The sequence below is a fragment of the Mus caroli genome, unplaced genomic scaffold (genome assembly GCF_978045245.1).
Source record: "Mus caroli unplaced genomic scaffold, Mus_caroli_1 scaffold_9, whole genome shotgun sequence".
NCBI classification, from domain to species: Eukaryota; Metazoa; Chordata; class Mammalia; order Rodentia; family Muridae; genus Mus; species Mus caroli.
The window spans coordinates 98410413-98436160 of NW_028227264.1; positions in this window are offsets into that span (position 1 = coordinate 98410413).

The following is a 25748-nucleotide window of genomic DNA, read 5'->3' on the forward strand; positions in this document are numbered from 1 at the left end:
AAGATCAAGGCCAGTCACAGATACATAGGAAGACCATGTATAAAAAAAAAGTAAAAAATATTCTTTCTGAATTGAAAATTGCTACCTAGATAGTAAATGTGCTTTAACAATAAGGCTAAGGTTCCCTGAAGAATGCATAGCCAATCATCAAACAAACATGTCTCCCTCTACCTTCTCAAGTCTAGCTTTTGTTATTCTTGATAAATAATAAAGCAGTTATTCATCAAGATGAACTTACACACCATCTATCAACTCATGAGCTCCCACGGCTGACTGGCCACTGAGCAGTTAAGGTGGTTTCTGAATCAAACAACATCCATTTGTCCTAGCATTAATGTTCAAATGGATATCTGTTTCACATACAATACATACAAGCAATAGTGTACAAACAGTGGTGGTTTCAAGTGGAGTTTGACCTTGTGGACCTCAACTTCATTTTCCTTGGATTTATCCTCCTCATAGATCCTGGTTTTTCTTTAATCCAGGTTGCTCCTTGGGATCTCAGCCTTTTGACCCAATTCTACAGCTATGGGATGAAGTTCTTTTCGCTTGAGACAAACAGAAAGCTGAGATATTGCTGCCAAGAAAATGTGCCATCATGATGTCAAGAAGCAAAATATCTGCTTCAGGAGAAAGAATGAACTTATAAGGTTGGGAAATCAAGGGGCTGCTTGTGCATTAGTCTTTACATGAGGAGCAGGTTTGAGTCACCAAGAGTTTATCAAATAAACACTCGTGGCAGTCAACGGTGACTGCAGAGGTGTTCCCATGACTCACTCACTTAGACCCAGGTTAATCCTACTAGGCAAATGTTTTGCTTATCGTTCAGGTTTACATAATTTCATTCTTAGTCATTTATTATATAATTTAACTATAATAATGAATGACTAAGTGGGAACCGAGAAAGCCTGTGTGTTAAGATGTGTTATGCCGTGCACCTTCTTAGAATTGGGAACAAAACACCCAGGGAAGGAGTTACAGAGACAAAGTTCGTAGCTGTGATGAAAGGATGGACCATTTAGAGACTGCTGTATCCAGGGATCCGTCCCATAATCAGCTTCTAAACGCTGACACCATTGCATACACTAGTAAGATCTTGCTGAAAGGACCCAAATATAGCTGTCTCTTGTGAGACGATGCCGGGGCCTAGCAAACACAGGAGTGGATGTTCACAGTCAGCTATTGGATGTATCACAGGGCTCCCAATGGAGAAGCTAGAGAAAGTACCCAAGGAGCTAAAGGGATCTGCAACCCTATTGTTGGAACAACATGATGTACTAACCAGAACCCTGGAGCTCTTGTCTCTAGCTACATATGTATCGAAAGATGGCCTAGTCGGCCATCAATGGAAAGAGAGGCCCATTGGACTTGCAAACTTTATATGCCCCAATATAGGGGAATGCCAGGGCCAAAAGAATGGGAATGGGTGGGTAGGGAAGTGGGGGGCGCTATGGGGGACTTTTGGGATAGTATTGGAAATGTAATTGAGGAAAATATGTAATAAAAATATTAAAAAAAAAAAAAGATGTGTTATGCCTATTTCACTCAGCATATCCTAAAGACAATACTTTTTCCTTCCTCTTCCTGGGTTATGACCCTAAGAGGACTGTCAATTCAATATAGGACTTATTCCTAGAACCAAGCAGTGACCACGTGACTCATCCCTTTTTGTGAGTATAAGTCTTAACCTGAGTTATCACAGATAAGAGAAACGCTGATATATGTGTGCTGAAGACTATTAGCTAACCCTCTCTGACTAGACTATCAAGACCCTAACAACGTTCCAGGTTCCACTCCTTCCTCAAACCGACTCCCTGAGCTTCCTTTCAGTGAGAGTCATTCAATGCCTTCTTGTCAATTTCCAATTAAAGAATAATCTTCAAGCATCTACAGCACACAATCTGACACAAATTATATGGGGCTGTGACAGTGCCTGAGCAGCTGGAAGCCCTTCGCCACCAAAGCCTGGTTTGAGCTTGATTTCAGAAAACCACAGTGGAAGGGAAAAAACCAACTCCTGAAAGTTGTCCTTTGACCTCAATGTCTGCATTGTGGCATGGGAACGACTGAGCTTCACACGCACATACACACAGACACACACACACACAGACACACACACTCATACATACTCATACACACAGACACACACACACATTCACACACACAGACACACATATACACACACAGAGAGACACACACACAGACACACACATACACACACTCACACATACTCACACACACACACATACACACACACACACACACTCACACATACACACACACACACACACACACACATTCACACACACACACATTCACACACACACACACACACACACACACGGAAAATATTTTAAACTTTTTAAAACTCTAAAATAATTCAACTTTTTTTGTATGATGAGTCACATTAGTTTTATAAATTGTATGTATCTGATCAAAACGTTTAGCAATTTCATCAGTATGTTTCCAGTCATTTAAAAACTAGTATTTAGCCGGGCGTGGTGGCGCACGCCTTTAATCCCAGCACTCGGGAGGCAGAGGCAGGCGGATTTCTGAGTTCGAGGCCAGCCTGGTCTACAAAGTGAGTTCCAGGACAGCCAGGGCTATACAGAGAAACCCTGTCTCGAAAAACCAAAAAAAAAAAAAAAAAAAAAAAACTAGTATTTAATTGAAAATTATAGTAGCATTTTATCCAATTTGACTTAGAACTTGTTAGCAGTATAGACTTTCTACACACTCAGTATGTTATTTGTGGATAGCTGCTTGGAAATAGCAACTTGAATCCTGATACCCAACCATTTAGGAACAAAAGAAAAAGATTACAAAAATAAGCTAGCTTTTTTAGAGCAATTGTAAGAATTCTAAGTATAGGAACAAAAGCAGCTTTCTGTCACAGCTTGATGCTTTACAGAGAATTAAATTGTCTGTGTGTTTAATATCTATTTAACCCTATACTGATTAACTGACTCCTCACCAAGTTATGCTTTTTCTGATATAATAAAATTCAGGAAAATGTAAATGTTTTTAAAGCCAAAATATACATTTAAATATACATTAGAGAATACATATAAAAACAAAAATAAATGAGGTAAAAGAGCTTGTCATACCTCCTAGCACTTGGGAGGTAGAGTTCAAAGGTTAAAGGTCATCCTCAGTTAGTAACCTCCAGACCATCCTGGGCTACATGAAATCCTGTTAATAAGAAAGAGAAAGAGGAAGGAGGGGATTAAAATTTATATAGCAATTGTTAAAGATATACTGATCTCAAATTTTTGATCCTCTTACTAAACCAACCACCAAGGAGCCTATATGGGTCTGACCTAGGCCCTTTGTGTATAAATTACAGTTGTATAGTTTGGTCTTATTATGGGACTCCTAACAGCAGGAGCCGGGGCTGTCTCTGGTTCTCTTGCTGGCTTTTGAGACCCTTTTTCTCATACTGGCTTGCTTGGTCCAACCTTAATAAAAAGGGAGGTGCTAAAATTGATTTGAATTTGATATGGCATCTTTGGTTGATATCCATCGCAGCCTGCCCTTTTCAGGAGAAAAGGGGAGAAGGAGTAGGGGTGGGGTGGGCAGAGGTGTGGTGGGGATAAGGGGGACTGGGAGGAGAGAAGCAAGATGTAAAAAAAATTAAAAATTTTTAAAAAGAACAAAAAACATTTTTGTTCCTCTTTAAAAACCTCTTCTTTATCATATTAATTTGTGAGAAACATAATGAGATTGTATTGGTCATAAATAGGTGTTTGAAGTAAAGAGAGTGAGAAAAAAAAAAAAAAACTTTGGGAAACACCAATTCACTCTCTGGTCTGACAGGAATCTGAGGGATCCTTCCAGGAAAGATGGAAGGCAGAAACTTTGTAGTGAAACACAAGGCGAGTAAGCCCTTATCCTCAGCGGTCATCAGATGTTCCTACTTCCTGATCCTATAAATCACTTCTGTATCCGTACTGCTGGCCAACAAGTCAACCCCAGAGCACATGCTTTTACAGAATTAGCATTCCGTAGGAGTGTTGGGCCTCCAGTGAGTATTGCCCTGGGACTGGATACTTGGCTTTGGGGGTTGTTCATTTTTGTTTTATTTAATTAAAATATAATTACATAATTTCCCCTTCTCTCTTCCATCCTCCTCATCTCCCCTCTCTCTCAAATTTATGGCCTCTTACTCTTTAATTATTATTGTTTCATATGTGTGAAATAAACACATAAACCCGACCTGCTGAGTCCATTTGGTGATGTTTGTATGTATATGATTTGAGGCCTGGCACTTCAGAATGGATAATCAATTAAGGATCTCATCTCTGGGTCAGATGACTTCTCCCTCTCTCAAAAATCTTGTAGGTCTTTATCTCTGTGAGATTTCCCCATCCCCACTGGCGAGTCAACTGGTGTTGTCACGGTTCATGTCTTATTTGAACAGCCGAATTGTTGAGATTTCAAGAGTTTAGTCTCCCAGTTATAACTGGGGCACACGATCTTAGAGCAGACTTTCTGGGTCTCTGGATTTTATGGTCTCTCCATCCTTCATCTTTGATGTTCTCGGAGCCTTAGGGATAGAAGTTGCATTGGAGGTGCATCCAGTGAGGCTAGACACTCCATAGGCAGTCGTTCTCTTGGACTCTCTGTGGCAAGAAGCTTCTGGGATGTGGGGGGAGAGCTACACTTATAAATTATACTGGTTTAGGAAAGTGACCATAGTAAGTTCTTCTTTAAGATCTATGATTTTTTTTTTACAGCCATAGGTAGTTAGCTAGGTCTCCTGTATCAGTCATGATACCCCTTCTGTTACTTGGGCCTCAAGTCTACTTAGGTAACTGTCAGCTACCACACAAGAAATGCTACCACTGTCCCTTTAGGGACAACCTGCAGTTCTGGTCATTGCTGCAGATACCAGAGTTGAATAGGACGATTGATTGCTTTCCTCCCTTAGCAGCTTATAAAACACCTTCCAGTTCAATTAAACTAAATCCTAAGAGATGGAGGTTTAGGTCAGACCCAGCCCAAATTATCTAAGTCTTCAGACCAAAGTAGGTTGTAGCTTCAGCACTACGGCTTTACTTTCAACCAAGGAAGCAACCAAGGGCAAAGGTAATAGCCGGCTTTGTTTTGGGAGTCTCTTGAATTTGCCTGTCCAACAAAGCAAAAGTAACTTTCGGATGCTTGGCAGAATGAATCTAAGAACTGGTTCTTTGAACAGATAAAAACGGCTGAGGAGATGGCTCAGCCATTAAAGGCTAGGCTCACAACCAAAAATAGAAGATAAATAAAATCAACAGATCCTTGGCCCAACTATCCAAAAAAAGGACTATCCAGATTAACAGATCAGGAATAACAGGGAACTATTACAACAGACGCTGAAGAAACCCAGGCATCTATCAAAAAATATCCTCTTCCATGATCAAGTTGGCTTTATTCATGGTTCAACATACATAAGTCAATGAATGTAATAAATCATATAAATGGGCTGAAAGACAAAAATCACAGTATCATTTCAATAAATTCATGAGAAAGCTTTTAACAAAGTCTAAAGAGACAGGATAGATGTAGGTATAGACATAGATATAGATAGATATGAATATATGTATACATCAAGAAGATATGGAAGTATCAGCAAGAATCTGGAAACGAATGGAAGGTGGATACATAAGGAGAGATGGGGAGGAAGGATGAGGTAAATGATGGAAATACAGGATTCATATATGAGATTCTAAAAAAAAATTTTTTTAAAGTGTGGAGTCAACCCTCCTATTCTGTTTTCTAACTAGAGCTTTGGTCTTATACAATAACCCAGCGCTAAGCATGGCACACACTGAACTTCACTCTTTCTTTTGGTTACTTTTGTTCACCTAACCACTCATTCTTAAAATTTTCTACTACTTCTGAAACCAATATGAAAATTTTTGATAATTCAGATTCCATGACACCAAAAAACATCAAAATCTGTAATAGAGTTTTTAGTGCCTAGGCACAATCGCTAACTGTTTTTTTTTCTTTTAATATTTTTTTATTACGCATTTTCCTCAATTACATTTCCAATGCTATCCCAAAAGTCCCCCATACCCTACCCACCCATTCCCATTTTTTTTTTTTTTTGGCCCTGGCGTTCCCCTGTACTGGGGCATATAAAGTTTGCGTGTCCAATGGGCCTCTCTTTCCAGTGATGGCCGACTAGGCCATCTTTTGAAACATATGCAGCTAGAGTCAAGAGCTCCGGGGTACTGGTTAGTTCATAATGTTGTTCCACCTATAGGGTTGCAGATCCCTTTAGCTCCTTGGGTACTTTCTCTAGCTCCTCCATTGGGAGCCCTGTGATCCATCCAATAGCTGACTGTGAGCATCCACTTCTGTGTTTGCTAGGCCCCAGCAAATGAGCTATCCCAGTAACCAATAACTGGATAGAATCGGATGTCTAGAAAGGCTTTAGTAGTAGAGTTTTATAATTCGTTGTTTAAGAAAACTGTTATAGATTGTGCCTAATGGCTACTGCTCTGAAAACTGTCTAAAAACTCACCGAACGGGCTACGCATGGTCATGTTTTCTCTCTCCTTCGTGTGCAGGGTGACCCCAGCATGCTGGAACAATAAAATTGCTCTTGCTTTAGCATTGAAGGAAAAAAAAAAGAAAAGAAAGCTGTTATAATAGTTTAGGGATTCACTTGAATTCCACGGTTCAGTAAGTGCCTTGTGGATAACATAATCTCATTCTGGTTTCCATGTTCTCTTAAAGTGATTCAAGAGTCCCATGATCTGCAGCTACAAAACCTGCATGGATGAGTAAGCAAATAAATGGGAGGACACTTTGGATTGCTGTTATACTGCTGGTGCCACCTACCCAATTCATTGGCATTCTTGATGTTTACTATTTCTAAATTAAGTCACAAAGGCACATGTTTCTTGGACCCCCTGTGGCATGGCTGAGAACACAAATGTGTCTGGGTTTTTGTACTGCTGTGAAACTTGGATTCAAACCTACTGCGTATGTCTAATTCCATCTCCATCTCAAAAACAATGACTTTCTTTTTTTTTCTTTTTTAAAATTTATTAGATATTTTATTTATTTACATTTCAACTGTTATGTCCTTTCCTAGTTTCCCCTCCAAAAACCCACTATCCCTCACCCCCTCCCCCTGCTAACCAACCCACCCACTCCTGCTTCTTGGTCCTGGCAGTCCAATGACTTTCACCTCAATTCCAGAATGCTACGGATCAGGGTTTTTCATTACCGCAGTATGACAGTCCTTATGCTTCTGACAGCGTCGTGCCCATGAGAAATGGTCAACCTTTCCCTTTTGTGATCTGTCAGTGTTTGACCTGACAGTTAAGTCCTCGGGGCCTCCTAGAAAAATCTGCTTAATGGATAATAACCCTGAACTATGGTATTAATACTATCATATCTTAACATGCAGGGTGTCTGCCTGAAGAGCTAATTACACATCTTCCTTTGCTACAGTGGAAGGATAGATTTAAAAGCTGTATGAAAAAAAAAAATGCCTTAGAATCAGGCTTAATCTACTCTACTATCTGACTTTATTGTGGAATGGACAGACACTAAGTAGGCAATGCATAAACTTTTCTAAGTTTTCTTCTGCTAAATTTAAGGTAGCATTGCATACACGTGTGCACTGGCACATATGCAAACATATAGATAAATAAATAATAAATAAATAGTATAATATAATATTATTAAAATTTAAAGAACTCTCAAAGCTCATAACCAGTAAAAAGAAGTATGAAGAGGCACCATAATGTCTTCGATACTTCTTCCAAATATTGATTACTTGGGTGGTGAGTATCAGGAAGCGCAGACACTCAAGAGAGGCCTATGTTTATTTATCCATCTCTACACCTGAGCTATCCAATTTTTGAAATTAGTGTTTTCGTCAGAGAAAGCAATAGGACATGCTTTAGACTATTGGATATTTTACATATAGACATTGTAGAGCATCTGGTGGGCTGAGAAGGTATAAATAATACAAATGCTGTCCTAGATGTGAAACAGCACAGATGTTCAAAGAGTAAAAGCACTTAGGTACCGGATAAGAACTGGGATGTGCCTCAGATACCTTTGATTATGAATTTAATGTCTTCATATAACAGACCATCTAATTGTAAAATCAGTAGTTGACACAGCTCTTAATTTCAAGTATCTATTCATTCTACATCTGTTCATGTTTCCATTTCTTTATCTCTAGCAAATGAAATAACTTTCTGATCAGTACACAGACTCTTTTAAATAAGTATAGTATCTAATCCATAGCTTATTGAATATATATATATATATATGTATATATTTACTTAGCTATTCAGGAAACACAGCAAAAATTCCCTATGTTATTTATCTAAAAACAACTGAAACAACAACCTTCTGACAATTGTAACAAAGATATCACAAAAAATAACACTGAACATCAACATAATACTGAATGTAATTTTATCCACATATTCCAAAAAATTATGAATTATTACCTATTCTTTAATTAAGTAACCTCCAAATAAAATAATTAGGCCAATCATTGTAGAATTACAAAGAAAAAAATATGTATACCATGGATCCATCATTAGTGCCTTGCTTTGGATAACCTAAGTGTATGTGTGCTTGGCTGACCTAGTCTTTCTCTTGCTGACAACCAGGGCTGCACAATAGAAAGAGTACTGGTCCAGGAGCCAGAAGATCAGACATCAGTTCTGCAGCATCCCTGGGAAAAACTTTCAGCCTTTTTCAACTCTCAGTTTTTTCATCTGTAAAATAGAATAAAAATATCTTCTGGCTTGCCCTGCTGGGTTGTCAAGAGAATTAGGAGATGCATATGAAAGCATTTTGGAGATGCAAAAACATTAGTAATACACTTTTTTCTTAAGTGGTAGTTGATAGTCTCCTGATTTAAACCCACATTTTCAGAAACTAAGGCAATTAATTAGTCCTGGCAGTTGAGATATACCCCAAAGCTAAATGTGACATGAAAGCATCAAGTTCAAAGCCACAAAGCATGCACCCTGTCCTTAGGCCTGAAAATTATTCAATGCCTTCTAGAGCTGAGGTCGGTCAGTTGGAGCCTCAGGATGGTCTCAGCAGCATGCTAATGATACTCTGCTTCAGAACTGGACCAGTTTTCCTCTGACCTCAATGTTACATTGTCAACTGGCACATGTGGAAAGTCTGAGAAGCTGATCAGTAAGAAAAATGAGACGGGATCTGAACCCCTGGGGTACTGACACTTTACTCGGGGTAAGACTGTGAGAGGTCCTTAGCCCCGGGTCTTGTGGTATATTTAAATTGATGCCAACCTTCAAATAATCTAGGAAACTTTAAGAACACTAAGGTAAAGCCTCAGTGAGGTCTCTGAGTTCAGTCGTTGAAAGCACCCATCTCGGACCCATGCTTTAAATGAATATACTCTCAGCTGTCCCCTGGGGTATTCAATAAAGACAGAAATGGTTCCCCAGAGTCACACTGAATGGTTTCCCCCTTTAAGTGGACAAGGGAGGACAGCCCTTCTAAGGCATGATTTATGCAAAGGGATTCTGAAGAGAGGAACCTGATGGAGAACGTGTCACAATAGCAATGTCATCATCAAGAGTTAAAATTTCAGCTTTTTAAATCCCAGGCGTCAAAGCAGCAAGACAGGTTTCTATGAATGACCTGATACTTTTCCCTGCCCCTGCCACGTTGTGGCCACATTATATCTGGAAGCTAAGATATGGGCACAGAACTTCCGGTGTTTCCATTAACAGCTTGGTTTGCACCTCTAGATAAAGATGTCTGGGGGAGTCCAAATCTCACTTAGCACAAGGCTCCTTTGTATTTTTCCACTTGCCTTCTATAGTGTGTAGCTCCACAGTTAAATAGCAAATATTTCCAGATCAAAGGCTAGCAATAAATTAGAACAAATCTACAAGGAGCAAATAATAGAGAAGCAGAAATTGTAACAAAAGCAATGATGAGGAGGAGGAAATTTCATCTCGAACATATTTTACTTCTTGTACCCTTCTGCCATCTGTTCAGTTATCCTTTACTCTACTATTGCAACCTTTGCTTTATAAAATAACAACTAATTAAGTCTGTGAGTGCCTCTCGCAGCGACTCAAAATATATGCATATAGATGAAAGCAGAATTATTATATTACTTTCTCGCAGCCATTACATCCATAATTACTACTGTATTATATTGTTAGCAGAGTCCTAGTGTAGCTCTGGCTTGCCCAAGAATTTTCCTACTCAACGTGAAATTCAGAGTTGAAACAATCAATTTTAGCACCTCTACAAGTGCTGGTATCCTTTGATTTTATTTCAGATAACAAAAGGAAGGAAAAAAAGCTCTTGAACTGACTGGTATGAAATCAGTATACCTCATGTCATGTAATTGAGCATACAAAAAACCTAATTTTATCATTTTATTTTTAGCTCTTCGTCTCCTTAATGATTTCTCTTGATTTTACTTATTCTTCAGTGATTGCCCAGCTAGGGGGAAAAAAAAGTACTCAATTAGATGACACTGGACAAAACTATCAGCCAAGTAACACGAAAGTTCTGGTTGTAATCAGGAACCCTGTTCAGAAAATTGTTAAAAATTATCCCATGTCTGTTTTAAAATAGATGCTTTAAACTTTAGAACATTGTCACGAGGGATCCTACATCACTAGTTTTCTTACTAATGAATGCATTTCACACCTCGGACTGGATAGCTTTGATAAATATTCAACTCACAGGAGAGGGGAAAGGCAGTCATTGACAATTCTGCTCTACTCTTTGGTGCTACTATTTGGCCTCAATTTTGACCTAGCAGGAGTATCTTCAAAGTTGAAAATTAATTCAAAGTCTATTCCAGGTCATTCTTTGGCATCTGTGCTGGGAAGATCTATTAATGCCAACCTCAATAAGCACTCAGGCCACACTAGGATCTGGACCAAGATCATCAGTCATTTAACATGAGATAAACAGTAGCAAAGTCTAAGTCATGAACTTTCCAACTCAAAAGTGAGTGTAAATAGCAATTCTAAAACATCAGAGTCAATAATAGTCCACCCCCCAAGCACAGTTCAAACTTATTTCTAAACAGAGTAAATATATTTCTAACATAACAAACAGTATTAGAAAAATCCAGGGGCTGAAGAGATGGCTCAGTGGTTAAGAGCTCTTCCAAAGGTCCTGAGTTCAAATCCCATCAAATCCCAGCAGCCACATGGTGGCTCACAACCATCCGTAATGATATCTGACACCCCCTTCTGGTGTGTCTGAAAACAGCTACAGTGTACTCATATACATAAAATAAATAAATAATTGTTTAATAGCACCAACTGTAAGAAGAAAAAAAAACAGAGCAGAAAGAAAAAAAAAAACATGTAATAGAAATGTCCAAATGTAAGTAATTGATTTCAATTTAGGAAACTTTGCTGTGCATTAGCCTTTGTACATGGTACAATTGAAGATATTCACAAAGAGACATTTCTGAGTTATATAAAACTTCCATTATCCAAAACACAACAATAAGCTAGAAATATTAAAAAATGTGACCAGGCTTCTACTAGTTTGGTCTTTAACACACTCCATCTATGGAGGGACTTACAGGCTTATCAGGAGGGCCAGTAAAATCAGATTGAAGCTCATTTATACTTATTTTTCAGTATCAAAAAATGCAAATTTAAATTGGCACACGGTTGTTAGACACTGAAAAGAGAGACCTGGTGGTCTGTATGTCAAAACAGATACATTTCTGCATCCATACTACAACAAGATTCGATGGTTCTGGGTTCTTTCTTCGTCTCACAAGGGATAGGTCCAAATTAAAAGTCTGTCTCGTGTAGCTTTCCACGGGAGTCAGGTTCTCCCCTGAGCAAGTGCTGCTTCTGCTGGAAGGCATGCTGATACTCTAACGGTGAAAGTAAGCAACAAGGGGACTGGAGCCAGGACTGGGCAGGAACAACACTGGGAGAAACTGACCCAGCTACAGGGCAGGTGCCCAAGACGGTAGTCTACCGTCGAGTAGCCGGTTCTGCAGAGCACGATAATCTCAAATTGGATCGCAGCAGGCATCTGCGGTCTGTAAGTCTCAGACCCACAGAATCTAGCAAAATGAAAACCCCCAACACAGAAAAGGCAGTCCGTAAAAACTGTATCAGGCTGGGTCCCAGAAAGCAGCCTGTCACACCCAGGTTGGAGTAATTCAAGAAGGTTTGACAAAAGGGACAGAGGACTTTACAAGGTATGAAATTAAACTTCAAAGCAGAATGCGGTAATCTGGTACCCACCTAGGCTATCATCATCCTTTGGAAGTCACGGGAGAGCCCTAGTAAAGTTTCCAACTTCGGTAGGTTTTGATTATTCGCTTTCATCACCGAGTTTAGAGTTCAATAGAGAAGCGGGACACTCCCATATACTCCCATTAACTTCACTATAGATAACAGTTCTGACAATGTTTCACAATGGTAACAATTACGTTGGTTTTTTCAGTAACTTTGAAGCAGCTCAAACTGGTTCAAACCATTAGTCATTCATTTGGGCCTGCACAAGTACCTAGTGGTGACCTTTTTATGTCCCTGGGCTAAATTTCCACCTTCAGAAAACATTAGGCTGCCATTTTCTGAGCAAGCGTCCTTTGAGGAGCCATGAAGTCTGATTATGCGTCTGCAGACCTTAAATTACCTTACTTTCCTTGCCTCCCAATCACCTTTCCCCGTGTCTCAGACCATCCTGCTTCTTCACCTCATAATTATCCGTAAGTGCTATCCTTAGGAAAGTGGTACCGAGACTTATTCTGCGATCGTCACAGACGGCCACTTCATTAGGTGTTCTCCCTTTAGTAAAATCCATCATTTCACTGATTGGCATACTGCAGGAAGAGGCCAAAACAAGTCCAATAACGTTTAGGCCAGATGGTGAGAAGATGAAAACGAATGCCTGGAATCTGGAAGCTGAGGACCACCTAGAGGAAAACTCTGACCTCTGGCGTGAGGAGGCAAGGTAGCTCCAAAGTGGGGCGGGGGGAAATAGAGTAGTTATAGACTCGTCTATCAGTCTATCAGTCTATCAGTCTATCGTCTATCAGTCTCTTCCTGGAGTCTCCAGCAAGAGTTCCTGATGGTCAACCCCAGTTGAAAGCAAACAGACAGACTCTGGGTTCCCTGACTCCCCGGTGAGCTGTTGTGCACCTGTGGTCTCAAGGTGCAGACTATCCTGGGAGCAGAGTCTCTCTGGATAGTGGTGAGTACAGCAGAGGTGGTAGACTTTGTCAACAGACAGCTTTGTTGGAATGGCAAGCTAGTTTATAGGGCTCGAGTCCAGGGGGAGAGGGGAGGAAAAAGAACAAGAGAGAAAATATGCCTAATTTGCATATGCAGGCCTGAAGGAAGACAGGCAAACCCTAGTGATGCATCAATTCAAATAGCAAAGCTTTTGGGAGGAGGCAGGGACTTTCCAAGTGTATCAGTCAGATTAGCAGACTGCCAGTCACATGCTCTCTGAGAAGCTAATTCTCTAACTGAGGGGGATGGAGGTTGGGAGCTGAGGAAGGAGGACCACAAAAGCCTAAATGGCTCTATAGTGTTTTAGAGCCTTTGTCTCTATAGGGTTGAATAGGCCCAAGCCTGATGTGGGTAGGGAGTGGCCCCACTCCAGCTGTGCTCTCTCAGAGCTTGTTAAGGGGCCTGGCAGTATGGTCAGCACTCTGCCATCCCTCATGGGTCTTGGGAACCCACAACAAACTTACTGAAGCTTGGAACTGGGCAGTCCTAGCTAGACTTACTTTCCAACTCCCCTTCCTATCCTGTTAATGTCCCCTCCCTTCCACCACTTCCTGAACAGTTTGTAAAGCTTCCTTGGAAGATGATATACTCATTCTAAGAGTGTTTCGAAGCTCCCCCTCAAGGGTTGAGATGTTAACTGCTCGAATCTTTCTTTCTTCTTTAAATGCACCTTGGCCATGTGACCTCTGCAACGTTCTTCCCTGAGTTTTGTCCCATGGGAAACAGCACAAAGCCTGTGAACAGCCATGAATTTTAACTGGAATTGGTCCCAGGAGTTCAAAGTCCACTTCAATGATCTATTCAGAGAAGAAAGAAGGGGGCACACAATCTAATGAAGGTGACCCCACTAAACATATAGCATAGCTTTCCTGCCCGGCTCTCATTCCCCTCATCTATAAAACAACTGTGTGCCTCCTGAGTCCCTGTTTCCACAGAGACTTTAAAGAAATCACCCTTCTATCTTCTTCAGGGCTAGCCTTTGAGTAGTCTGCTACAAGTCTCATTTTGCAAGCACTGGCCTTTGAAAAGTGGGCAGCCTGGTCTTATTCTGGTAACGGTTACATATAGGTCAGTACGGAGAGGAGAGAAGCATTATATTAGAGCCTCTGTTAGGAAAGTAAATACTACTTGGGATTTAGATCATGGCTGAAAGAGCATGAGGCAGCAATCTTTGGGTACAAATTACTCCAGGGATGTGAGAGTAAGGCAAAGCCCCCAGACATGTTAGGGAGCTGGCTACAGAGCAGAACAGGTAGATCCAATTCCCTGATGTTTTTTGGCACAGAAGGTCAGGATGGAAATAAAAGGCAAGTTGTTAAGGAGACTGGAAGTCCAGCAAGCACTATGTGCAGTTGAAGAGACAGGAGAGAAGAAGCCAATGATGCAATAGGAGCTTATCCTGTACATAGCAGGGCAGGGAAAAGATGACACGTTAGAAGTGGGAGGTGTGTGGGCAGTTCATAAAGGGGAAATGTAAATAAATCACAAGGCATGCATTCGTTACACCTAGGCTTAAAGCAACACAGAAGAGTGGGCCATTACAGCATCTTGAGCTTCGACCTGAGAGATGAACTACCTGACCTTCTACTGACAATGAAGCATGTCATAGGGGTAGAGACTATAGAGAGGAGACTAAAGTAATATATCCCTGGACCTCATGCTACCTTTCTCCGTTTTCCCATTGGCTAACTCAACTGCAAAAGTCCCAAGTAGAATGCAGACAGGTGGGGAAGAGGATATTGTGAGACTGGAGATAGCTATTGAAAGCAGAGGCTCTCATGTGGTACTGATGAAAAATCATGGATGCCTCCTCATGGGATCCTAATTTTGATAGAGAAACAGTAACTTGACCACTTAGAAATGAGTGGACATTTGGAACAAGTGATCAAGGCAACAATGCCAGTGGTGGTGCAAAGGGACATCATACGCCTCTGATACATTTAAAAGAACACACCACCTGCTAATCGCTCCTGACAGAAAGACTGCTTATACCTAGGCAAATACATTCTAAGAAGAATCACCACATAAACTCAGATGTAGGCATGGTCTATAGAATAGTTGTCCTGGTCACTTAAAAAAAAATGTCAAGGTCACTGAAAACAAAAACACAGGGAAAAGCTGAAGAGATGTGACAGCTGAATGTAGAACTTGACCCAGAATCTTCTTCTGATTCAAAGACTTTATAGGGTAAACTGAGAACATCCCCATAAAGCCTGTATGTTTGGGGAACATCATGTCCCAATGTTCATTTCGAGACAGGCCAGATAACATCATAAAAGAGGCAGGCACATACATGACAGTGAAATGCTGGTGCAGCAGCAGAGCTGGGTTATAGTACAATGCCAGGCATCTGTTCTACTCGTGAAAATCAAGACCCGATTGGAACTGGTTGTGACCAACTTGACCAAGAGTGATGACTGCTGGATTCTGCTTCATTATAATGCCTTTGCCAGGTCATTAATTAGCCTTGCAGAATGTTCTGCTCCCATGTGCATCTGATGTCATGACATACCAAAAACCTTACATGAAGACAAAAATGAAGAGAAAAACCCTCTTCTGGAGGAAACTCCTATTCTATTTCAGAAACCCTTCACTGTCTCCTAGAGCTTAGCTCATGAGCTTCTCCTCCATTACGGACACTGATTATTATAATATGTGTCATCCCAGTCTCACAAGACTCATTTGGAAACACTGACCCTCTTCACTCAAGTGTTGATGTTTTGCTTGGTAGTGAAAGCTCTCTCCTAGTTCCTTATTTTGCCTCATCTCTGGATTCTTCCTCTGATGGTAACAAGAACACAAAGATGGTATTAGTAGGTAAAAGGCCATCATAAGAAGGGTCCTTAGTGACCATATCACTTACGAGTTAGACACCAGATAGTACAGAAATAATCGTTCTGAAGAGACCTTGTGAGAATCAGTAATGTGCTTGGGTACTATTTTCAATGTACTCCTTGTGAAAGATCCAAAAGCCTATATGAGCTCCCTAACTTGTTTATTGTATTTTACTGCATTGACTTCAGGGTGACTCCGTCAATTAAATATAAGTGGCTCTTAAACAATATGCTAAATTTCTACCTCATCAGTAATAATGAAAATGCAGTCCTTCCTTTTAGGAAACATTGAGCACTTTTGGATCCACCCAACATGAGAAGAAAGAACAATTCTGGCAAGTTGGGCCTTCTTTGCCAGTCGTCCCTGATGTATAGTCAGAGATCTTTCAAAGCATGAAGAAGACCTTTAGAATACAAAAGTAACTCAGGTCTGTGAGAACCAGAGTATCTGGGGCAGAGAAGACTAAGAGAGCATTCAAACTCTTCTGTCCTTGTGTGAAATTCTCCTTTATCCAGCACAAAGAATTAAAATGAAGTTGTATATATCAGGCCTCTGTTGGTCACGAATAACTCTTGATATGAGAAATTAGCATCTTCCGTGGACCTCCCAAATGGCTTATTCTAGGGTAGAGCTGAGTAGCTTAATGTGTACATATTCCATGAGCATGGATCCTGTACTAAGCAACTGCCTCCGCCTTATAATCAGTGTCAGAGTGACGGGTAGATATAATATATACTTTACAGTAAATGATAGCCTAAGGGCCTTGAGGCTGCATTTATATCATATTTCTTATAATAATGTATCATGGGACTGATTGTAAATGAGGTTATAAATACTCAGTGAGCAAAAGATCCTTATCTGTTTTTATTGTGCACCATCTAGAAAATCTTGGTTATAACTGAAATGGCTAACTAGTATCCCAAAAGCTTAGCATGTAGGCCAAGAAGGAAAGGACATTAAAATTAATTTTTTTAAAAAAATGGTCAATAATTGATGCCTTCTGGATCTCTTCCTCCATAAATTCTGTTTACAATTTGAAATAGTTTCCTTTGAAATAATTGTGCTTACCAAGTTCCCTACAAAGGCTGTCACTGAGGGAAAAAAAAGCATGCTCAACAAGAATACTTATGTCCCTGGAAATGAAAGATTTTTGGGGGGAAAAAAAAAGGAAGTACAAATTCCCAGAAGAAAAGAAAATCTGCCTGCTGCAACAGCTTTGGCTAAGGCCAGACCTGGAACTAAGGCCATACGGAGGAAAGAAGTGTTTTCCTTAACTTTGTCCAACCAAGACATTTTCCTTCTTCCAACGTCACAGCATCCTCAAACTATAACAAAATACTGACAGACATCAACTCAAAGGATGAATGTTTGGTCTTGGGTCATGGGTGCAGAGGTTTTGGATCGACAATGACCCAGTATGTCATAGAGAAGCATGTGACAGGGGAAACTGCATTCCTTATGACAGCCAGAGAAGCAATACGGGGCCAAGCACCCTACATTTCCTTTAATGGTACACCCTTAATTGTCCACCTTCCTTCTGTAGTATCCACCTCCTAAAGGCTTCATTGCCTTTCTATAGTACCATGGAAACCATACTTTTAGCACATGGGCTTCAACAGGCTATGTAAGACCTAAGCCATAGTACACATTCTATTTCAAAATAAATTGAGGAATGAGATTCCATTCGTTCAACTAGAGTACTAGACATTTCAGATCATGCACCTTACTGACAGCATGCTTCAACTGTAGGAAGTAACTTCAAGACCATTACATATTGTGATACTCCACATTTGCCTGTGTTTTTACTTGGGGGCTACAGCTAGCACTTTCTCTGCCCAAAACAAGAATAATTCTGACTACATGTAAGAACAGCATGAAGGCCGCGGCAGTGGAAACATACCTCCAAACCCGAAGCTGGATGTCTTCGATTAATTTTCAAAGGATTATTATTTTTTTTAAATCTATGGAGCTATGGTCAGAATTTCAAGCCAGCATGGTGTGCTTTAAGCTTTGTTTTTAAACCAAGCACGCTTCTTTAGTTTCTTTTATCACACAAAATGTACACACAGTAGAAGACAGCTCACTGAGAATGAAAGAACCTAGTGGGGAAACCCCCACTCAATTCTCGATTCGGCATGCACCCAAGAATCACGAACAGACAGACGGCCAACTTGATGTAAGAACACGAGGTAGTTTAATGACAGAGCTCCGGGCCGACACATATCTCCTGCAGGAGACAGAGGTGTTGACCACATGGTGGAGCCATAATGGCGGAGCTCCGGGTTGAAACGTATCTCACACAGGAGACAGTGGTTTCGACCCCGAGGCTTGGAAGCTAGGGACTTTTATAGAAAAGGGGTGGGGTCAGGGGAGGAATTGGCGCGGTTTCACATGACTGGTCCATTTAAACATCAACAGACTGTCAGAAGGGCGGGAGATAGGGAGGCACCAGGCCAGTCAGGACATGTGACGATGGGCCTGCCCAGGCATGTCCTGGCCTGTTCTGCTATGTTCTCAGCCCCAGGTTTTAAAGTTCACAAACAACTCTTTGGGCTATTTGACATAAATTACATGAATCACAGGTCTCAAGTTTTATTTCCTTTCAAGACCTTGTCTGATCACTGCTCACAGTTCACCAGGGTGCATCTTCCAAGCCAAGATCATAAAGTAAACTGTACAATTCATGAACATCATTCATATATAATCACTCTAAGTACTGTATCTCTTTTTCTGATAGCTTCTATTTTAATTTTCTTCTGTAGCATTCAAGAATAAAAGAGCAAATAAAACAAATGCATGAAAACTTTCTCCAAGTATTTTGTTGCTGGAGCTACATAAGTTTCCCACGCTGACTAGTTTTCCTCAAGATAAAGTCCTTAGAAATATAAATTCTTCTCAGTTTCTTCAGTGTGAATCAGTCATTGTTGGACTACACAGACCACATCCTGTAAGTCAATCTAATAAATCTCCTTCTAATAATGTGTGAATGTCAAGGGAACTGCTCATAGGTAATCCCAGCACATAAATGACAAGGAATCCCCCAGCAAGCTGGCTACCAGCTCTGAGTTCATCAAGTGTGGCTGCCTCAGTCTACAAGGAGAGGAAGGTACCCCATGTCAACCTCAGGCCTTTACACGTACCTGTGCACACACGTACCCACATACACACGAATAGAATACTTATACATACCATACACACATATATGTGATATGTCTATGTGTGAGAGATTTTTATGAATATTATAGAAATCCAACAGCATCAAAATTCTTGACATGTCTGTGGTGGTTTGAATGAGAACGGCCTCCAGAGGTGATATGCTCTCCAGTTGAGTCAACTGGACAAGCCGAAAGGCTTAAAAGTCACTCATGAGGCAAAAGAGTTTCAAGGAAGCTCTCCTCCTGGAGTCTAGCGTTCCCTACCCATACAGTAATTTTTCATTCCCGAGTTCCATTCCCGCGTTAGTCTAGTATATGGATCCACGTGCCCTCTTTCAGTATTTTCCTATTATAAGTGCTTTTTAAGATTGAATTCTGACATAGCTAAAGCCATCCGCCAGTGTTCCAACAATCCTAGTTCGTCCTTAGCAAGACCTTGGGTTTGGAATTCAGTACTGTCCCTGGTATTACACCATCTCTTTGAGTAAAAATTAGGTCACTGTCCTTCACAGGAATTTACCATCACTAAGGAAGAAGGAAGTTTCAGACCAAAGGAGAAACCAGAATAGATACTTAGAACTGTAGCAGAGTTACACCCATACACACATATTTACAATGGCCTAAGGGGAAGGTGGACTATACAAGAGACTAAAATAGGAACTATGGCAAGGATGGGAAGCCCTTGACCCTGGCTTCTAAGATTAGTGAATCTTAGGTGGAGCCCTTGTTGATCCCAGCTGTTATCAATGAATTTTATCCCAGGTGGTTCCTGTTAGACCTTTTGTGTTTGCATTCCTCTGTTTTATGTAAGATTCCGGTTACCTCAATTGTACCTTGCGAATATGTCACCCAACTTCCTTATTTCCTCTGCATAAAAAGTCTGAGGCTCGATTCGAAAATTACACTCAGATTCCACACAAACTCTCCTGTGCATGTCTGTTTGTCGCTCATCCACGCTTTGCCCACCCGTGTCAAGAGACCCCGTTCCACGCAGACACAGGGACCCAGAGGGTCTGTGGCACAGAGGCTCATATATTTGAATGCTTGGTCCCCAGTTGGTGTAACTGTTTGGGAAGAGTATGGAGGTGTGGCCTTGTTGGAGGAAGTGTGTCACTGGGGGTGAGTTTTGAGATTTCAAAAACCCATAACATTCTCAATGTTCCTTTCTCCCTCTCCCACTTCTCTGCCTCTCCCTCTCTCTCCCTCCCCACTTCTCTCTCTTTGCATTAGGCTTATGGATCAGACATAAGCTCTTAGCTACTGTTCCAACACCATGCCTGCTACCACGCATGCTCCCTGCTGTGATGGTCACAGTCTCTAACTCTCTGGATCTGTGATCCCCCAAATTAAATGTTTTCTTTTATAAGTTACTTTGGCCATGCTGTCTCTTCACATAAGTAGAAAACCCACTAAGACTAAGACAGTGTCCATATGTAAAATCGCATAATTATGTTTTCTGTCTCTACTGACACAGATGATATTGTATACCAGCCAAGTTGCCAATGAAGGTTGATATTGATCAGGAAGAGGTTCCCTTTTGAGAGACTACACAAGTAGTGATTAGGGCTAGTTAAATAATCCAGAACAATCTTCCCATAGAAGTTTGCAAATTATAAAGTATATCCGAAGACTCCTTTTTTGTTTGTTTGTTTGTTTTTTGTTTTCTGAGACAGGGTTTCTCTGTGTAGCCCTGGCTGTCCTGGAACTCACTTTGTAGACCAGGCTGGCCTCGAACTCAGAAATCCACCTGCCTCTGCCTCCCGAGTGCTGGGATTAAAGGCGTGCGCCACTACCGCCCGGCCCGAAGACTCCTTTTATCAAGTAACATTACACATTCTCAAGTTCCAAAGAAAAATGCATAAACAACACAGGATGGGCATGTGGGCATTTATCCTTGATCAGTTACCACTTTCCACATTTTATATACATAAACAATAAAAACCAAAACAATAAAGAACTATGATGAACATTAAATAAACAACAGAAAATGAGCTTAAGTCTCAAAATCATTTTATTCTAATCCCAGGTCAGTGTTCTTCTAGTGAATTTTGTTTTGTTCAAAATAACCATCCAGAATTATTCTCTTGCTTACTTGCCCCTAGTCCCTACCTGCATGTAAACCCATGCCTCCTAACCCAGTACCAGGTGTGGCATCTGTCCCCTCAAGTGGTTGATCAGAGATGTCATGAAAACCTCCAAAACCATACAGGTTACCATCATTGCTCTTGCTTGCCTACCAAAGCTAGATGGTAGAACGCTCTTGCTGACAACACAACATACTCATCACAGGATATGGAAAAACCAAATCAGTACTGACCAGGAAGCTTCCTCCCTGCCTGCTATCTCTCATAGTACAGGAATGTGTTAGAGGATTGCTGGTGGGCAGAGGAGTCATCAACGGGCTTACCCAGCTGTCAGCTCTAACAATGACTTGCATCACAAAATATGCTCAGGGGTGCAAGAAAGGACAAGTGGTGTGCTTGTACATCCAACTGCCTTCTGGTTGGATGTACAGGAAATCACACATACCTGGCACTGTAAATCTAGCTAAAAACCCATAGTTGAAAAGCTCGTAGGCACCAAGAGTAAACCTACCACTATTATTTTGTTAAATCATCACAGTATCAAATTACCCTCAGAATTAGTATATTTCCACCCATAGATTCCTAGCACTCTCAGAACTCATCAGGGAAATTTCTTTGTGCAGTAGAAGGTGGTTAACATAGAAACCCACAATTGATTCAAGTGCATAGATAGGTACTTGAGAAGGGAGGGCTCAACCACAATTAGGACATCTGTATCACATCCCCTCCCAAGGGACAGGAACCATCTTGAAAGAATAGGAAGAAATATTGTAAGGGGACAAATATCTGGGAGGACCAAGGCAACACAGGGTCTTCTAGATCTGAGATCACCATGTTCAGAAAATCCCAGCAGCTATGGTCCCCTCCTCAAAACCTGCATGAGATCAAGCCAGCCAACATTCTAGCACAAAGTGGTAAGAGGGCTGGTTCATCAGCTCCCACACATATGGACATAGCCCCCACTGAGCTATGGACAGTTGATGCTTTTGGAGCGAGGGAAAGTCAGTTTCCTTTAAAGGTATGACTTTAGAAGGTCCACAGTGCTCCAGTGGATGGCCTCAAACCCACACATATATGGACAGGAAAAAAAAAATGGAGTTGATGGGCTATTACATTGTAAAAGGAGAACAGAAAGTTGGAGGAGTAAGGAGGTGAGGGTCAATCTGTAGGGAATTAAGGGTATGAAATTCTCCAAAAAAATGTTTATCTTAAAAAGTAAAGTTAGAAGATTGAGTCATCTTCTATAGATCAAAGGTATTTGTGTAAATTTATCAAACATAAACTCTACACATTACATGTAAATACATAGTCATAGTCTCCCGGTTAGCTTTTTGTCAACTTGACACATGGGCCAGGGTCATCTGGGAGAGAGAACTTCAGTAAAGGAGAAGTCCCTCCCCCAGACTGGCAAGCGTGTCAGACACATCTTGATTTTGATTGATTTCGGAGCTCAGCCTACTGGAGGCAGCATCACCTGGGGCAGGTAGTCCTGGGTCACGTAAGAAAGTGTGTTGAGCAGCCAATAAGCCGGGTTCTTCTAGAGCTCTGCTTTAGTTCAGGACTCCAGATTTCTGCCTTGAGTTGCTAGTGATGAGTTCCTAGTGATGAGTCCCTTAGTGATGGATTCTGAGTTGAGAAACACAAGAAGCCATCCCCTTCCTCCCCAAGTTTGGTCACGGTGTTTGTCAAAGCAATAGGAAGCAAACCAGAGCATATAGATTTATAATAAAATATAAAAGAGGAGAAAGGGTAATACTTTTGAGAAATAAACACAGTTTTTCATAGCTTTTGTTAAAGAAGCCAAAGTTTAGCTGCACTTGAACAGATTTTGTTCTCATTTGTCCTGGAGCATACTATCATAAATGTTACCTTTTCCAGAAAGTAGACATATTTGGGCTCAATTTGTTTAAAGGAAGATACATAATTCCTAAACTGGGTGTGGTAACACATGCCTTGAGTCAACAGCACTCAGAAGACTGAGCCAGGAAGGTCACAAGTTCATGAGATGTTTAAGAACACAGAATGGCTTATCTAGACTCTGTCAAGAAGGCCAGGGAATCAAAACACTAACAATAGAGGGGTACAGGTTTGTTGTATTAGACATGTTATCTCCCCAAATAATATTCCTCTAAAGATATATTAACAATTTGATATGGATATGAGTAATAATCATTTGAGACAAGATCGATCACTTTCTATTGTCTAGAATATACATTCCTAGACTTGCTCTTGTCAGTAGAGTTTAAAAGTACAATTTAAATTTATTTTAGTATAAGAGACATCGAGTAGATGCCTACTGATAATTATTAAGTTGAAACTGTCTCTTGATAATTCAGAGAAGTGTGTTATTAAAAGGCAAATTGTGAATCTCTGTTTATATCTGAAAACGGTCATGCTGAAATATATGAGACTCCTGGTTAAAAGCAAAAAGTGCTTTTAAACAGAATATTCATTAAATAAAGGACAGACAGTAACTTTAAGTTGGTCAAACACAGATCAGAGGGCATGCTCAATGCCTGGCCATGACCAGCTGCTTACAAGTACAGCATTTAAGTGGTTTTATGGCAAAGAATGGTGGTACATACCTTTAATCTTGGCACTGAAATGGCAGAAGCAGACCAGTCTGTATGAGTTCAAGGCTAGCCTACACAGAGGTCCTGTCCAGCTTGGGCTACATAATGAGATGCTGGTTTTTGTTGTTGGTTGTTGGTTTGTTTTTCTGGTCTTACTATGTAGACCTGTCTGTTCTGGAACTCACTATGTCTATCAGACTGGCCTTGTACTCACAGAGATCTGCCTGACTCTGCTTCCTGAATGCTGGGAATAAGGATTAAAGGCATGGTGCACCACCATGCCCTTTGAGACCATCTAAAAACATAATAATACATTTTAAAAGTTGTTTTTATTGACTTCCAAGTCTTAACACACTTTATCTTGCTATAGCAGGATGTCATGGACTTTATAGAGAAAACAAATGTATTGCTTATAGTTTTGGAGCCTTAAGAGTCGAGTATCAAGGTGGCAGTTTCTGATGAAGAACTTCTTGCTACATCCCCCATCATGTGGGGAAAGTAGATGAAAGAAAAAAGAACACAAAGAGTGATATCTGTGCTCTGATGGGGAGGGGTGGCACAAACCTTCAACCCTACCATGCAGAGGGTAAGACAGTCAGATCTCTAGTTCAAGGCCAGCCTAGTCTATACAGCAAGAATTAGGCCACGCAAGGCTATAGAGTGGGAAAGAAGGGAGGAAAGAAGGAAAGAAAGAAGGGGAGAGGGAGGAAGAGAAGGAGAGAGGGAGGAACGGAAGGAGGGAAGAGGGGAAAAGACAGAAGAGAAAGGAGGGAAGGGAAGGGAAGGGAAGGGAAGGGAAGGGAAGGGAAGGGAAGGGAAGGGAAGGGAAGGGAAGGGAAGGGAAGGGAAGGGAAGGGAAGGGAAGGGAAGGGAAGGGAAGGGAAGGGAAGGGAAGGGAAGGGAAGGGAAGGGAAGGGAAGGGAAGGGAAGGGAAGGGAAGGGAAGGGAAGGGAAGAAGGGAAGGGAAGGGAAGGGAAGGGAAGGGAAGGGAAGGGAAGGGAAGAAGGGAAGGGAAGGGAAGGGAAGGGAAGGGAAGGGAAGGGAAGGGAAGGGAAGGGAAGGGAAGGGAAGGGAAGGGAAGGGAAGGGAAGGGAAGGGAAGGGAAGGGAAGGGAAGGGAAGGGAAGGGAAAGGAGGACGGTAGGGCAGACCTCACTTTTATGAAAACCCACCCTCACAGAAGCTAACACAGTCTCATAAATATATCACTCCATTCTTGAGAGTAGAGCCCTTAAGAGCTAGTCAATTGTTATAAGGATTAAGTTTTTAGCATACAGTCCATTTGAAATAAATTTCACAATTCTGAATTAAAAAAAAAAAAACTCAGTAAGACTTGGTTTTAAAACTCAAGTACTGGAGTTTTGAGTAGATGTAAAACAAACCAAGACATTAAAAACCGTTTAAAAAGAAAAGGAAAGTTAAAGAAAAATAGTCTAAATGGACTGGAAAAACAAAGAGAAAGAGAAGCCTCTCCGCCCTCTAGCTTGTGATGCTGAAGCCAGGCCATCCTAATGCTCAGCTGGCCCTGCAGTTGGATAACCGTTATTTTACATTCTTGCTCTTCCACGTATCAGCTAGCCACCTTAGGCACATCACTGGCTAGTTCTGAACCCCAAGCTTCCCATGAGATGAGAATGAAAACATTGATCCACAGGCTGGGATTGTGAGATTTAAGTGAGTTGGTATCTACAAAGTACATAGTGTCTGACATTTGACTTTTCCTTACTGCTAGCATGACCAGTGAGAACAGTGGCCATGGAAAGAAAACAAAAAAGAAAAAGCTAAGTTTAAAGAAAATATTAGGAGATTGTAAATGACTCCAGACTTTCTTATGATCACTCAAGCTGTGTTGTTTTAATAAAAG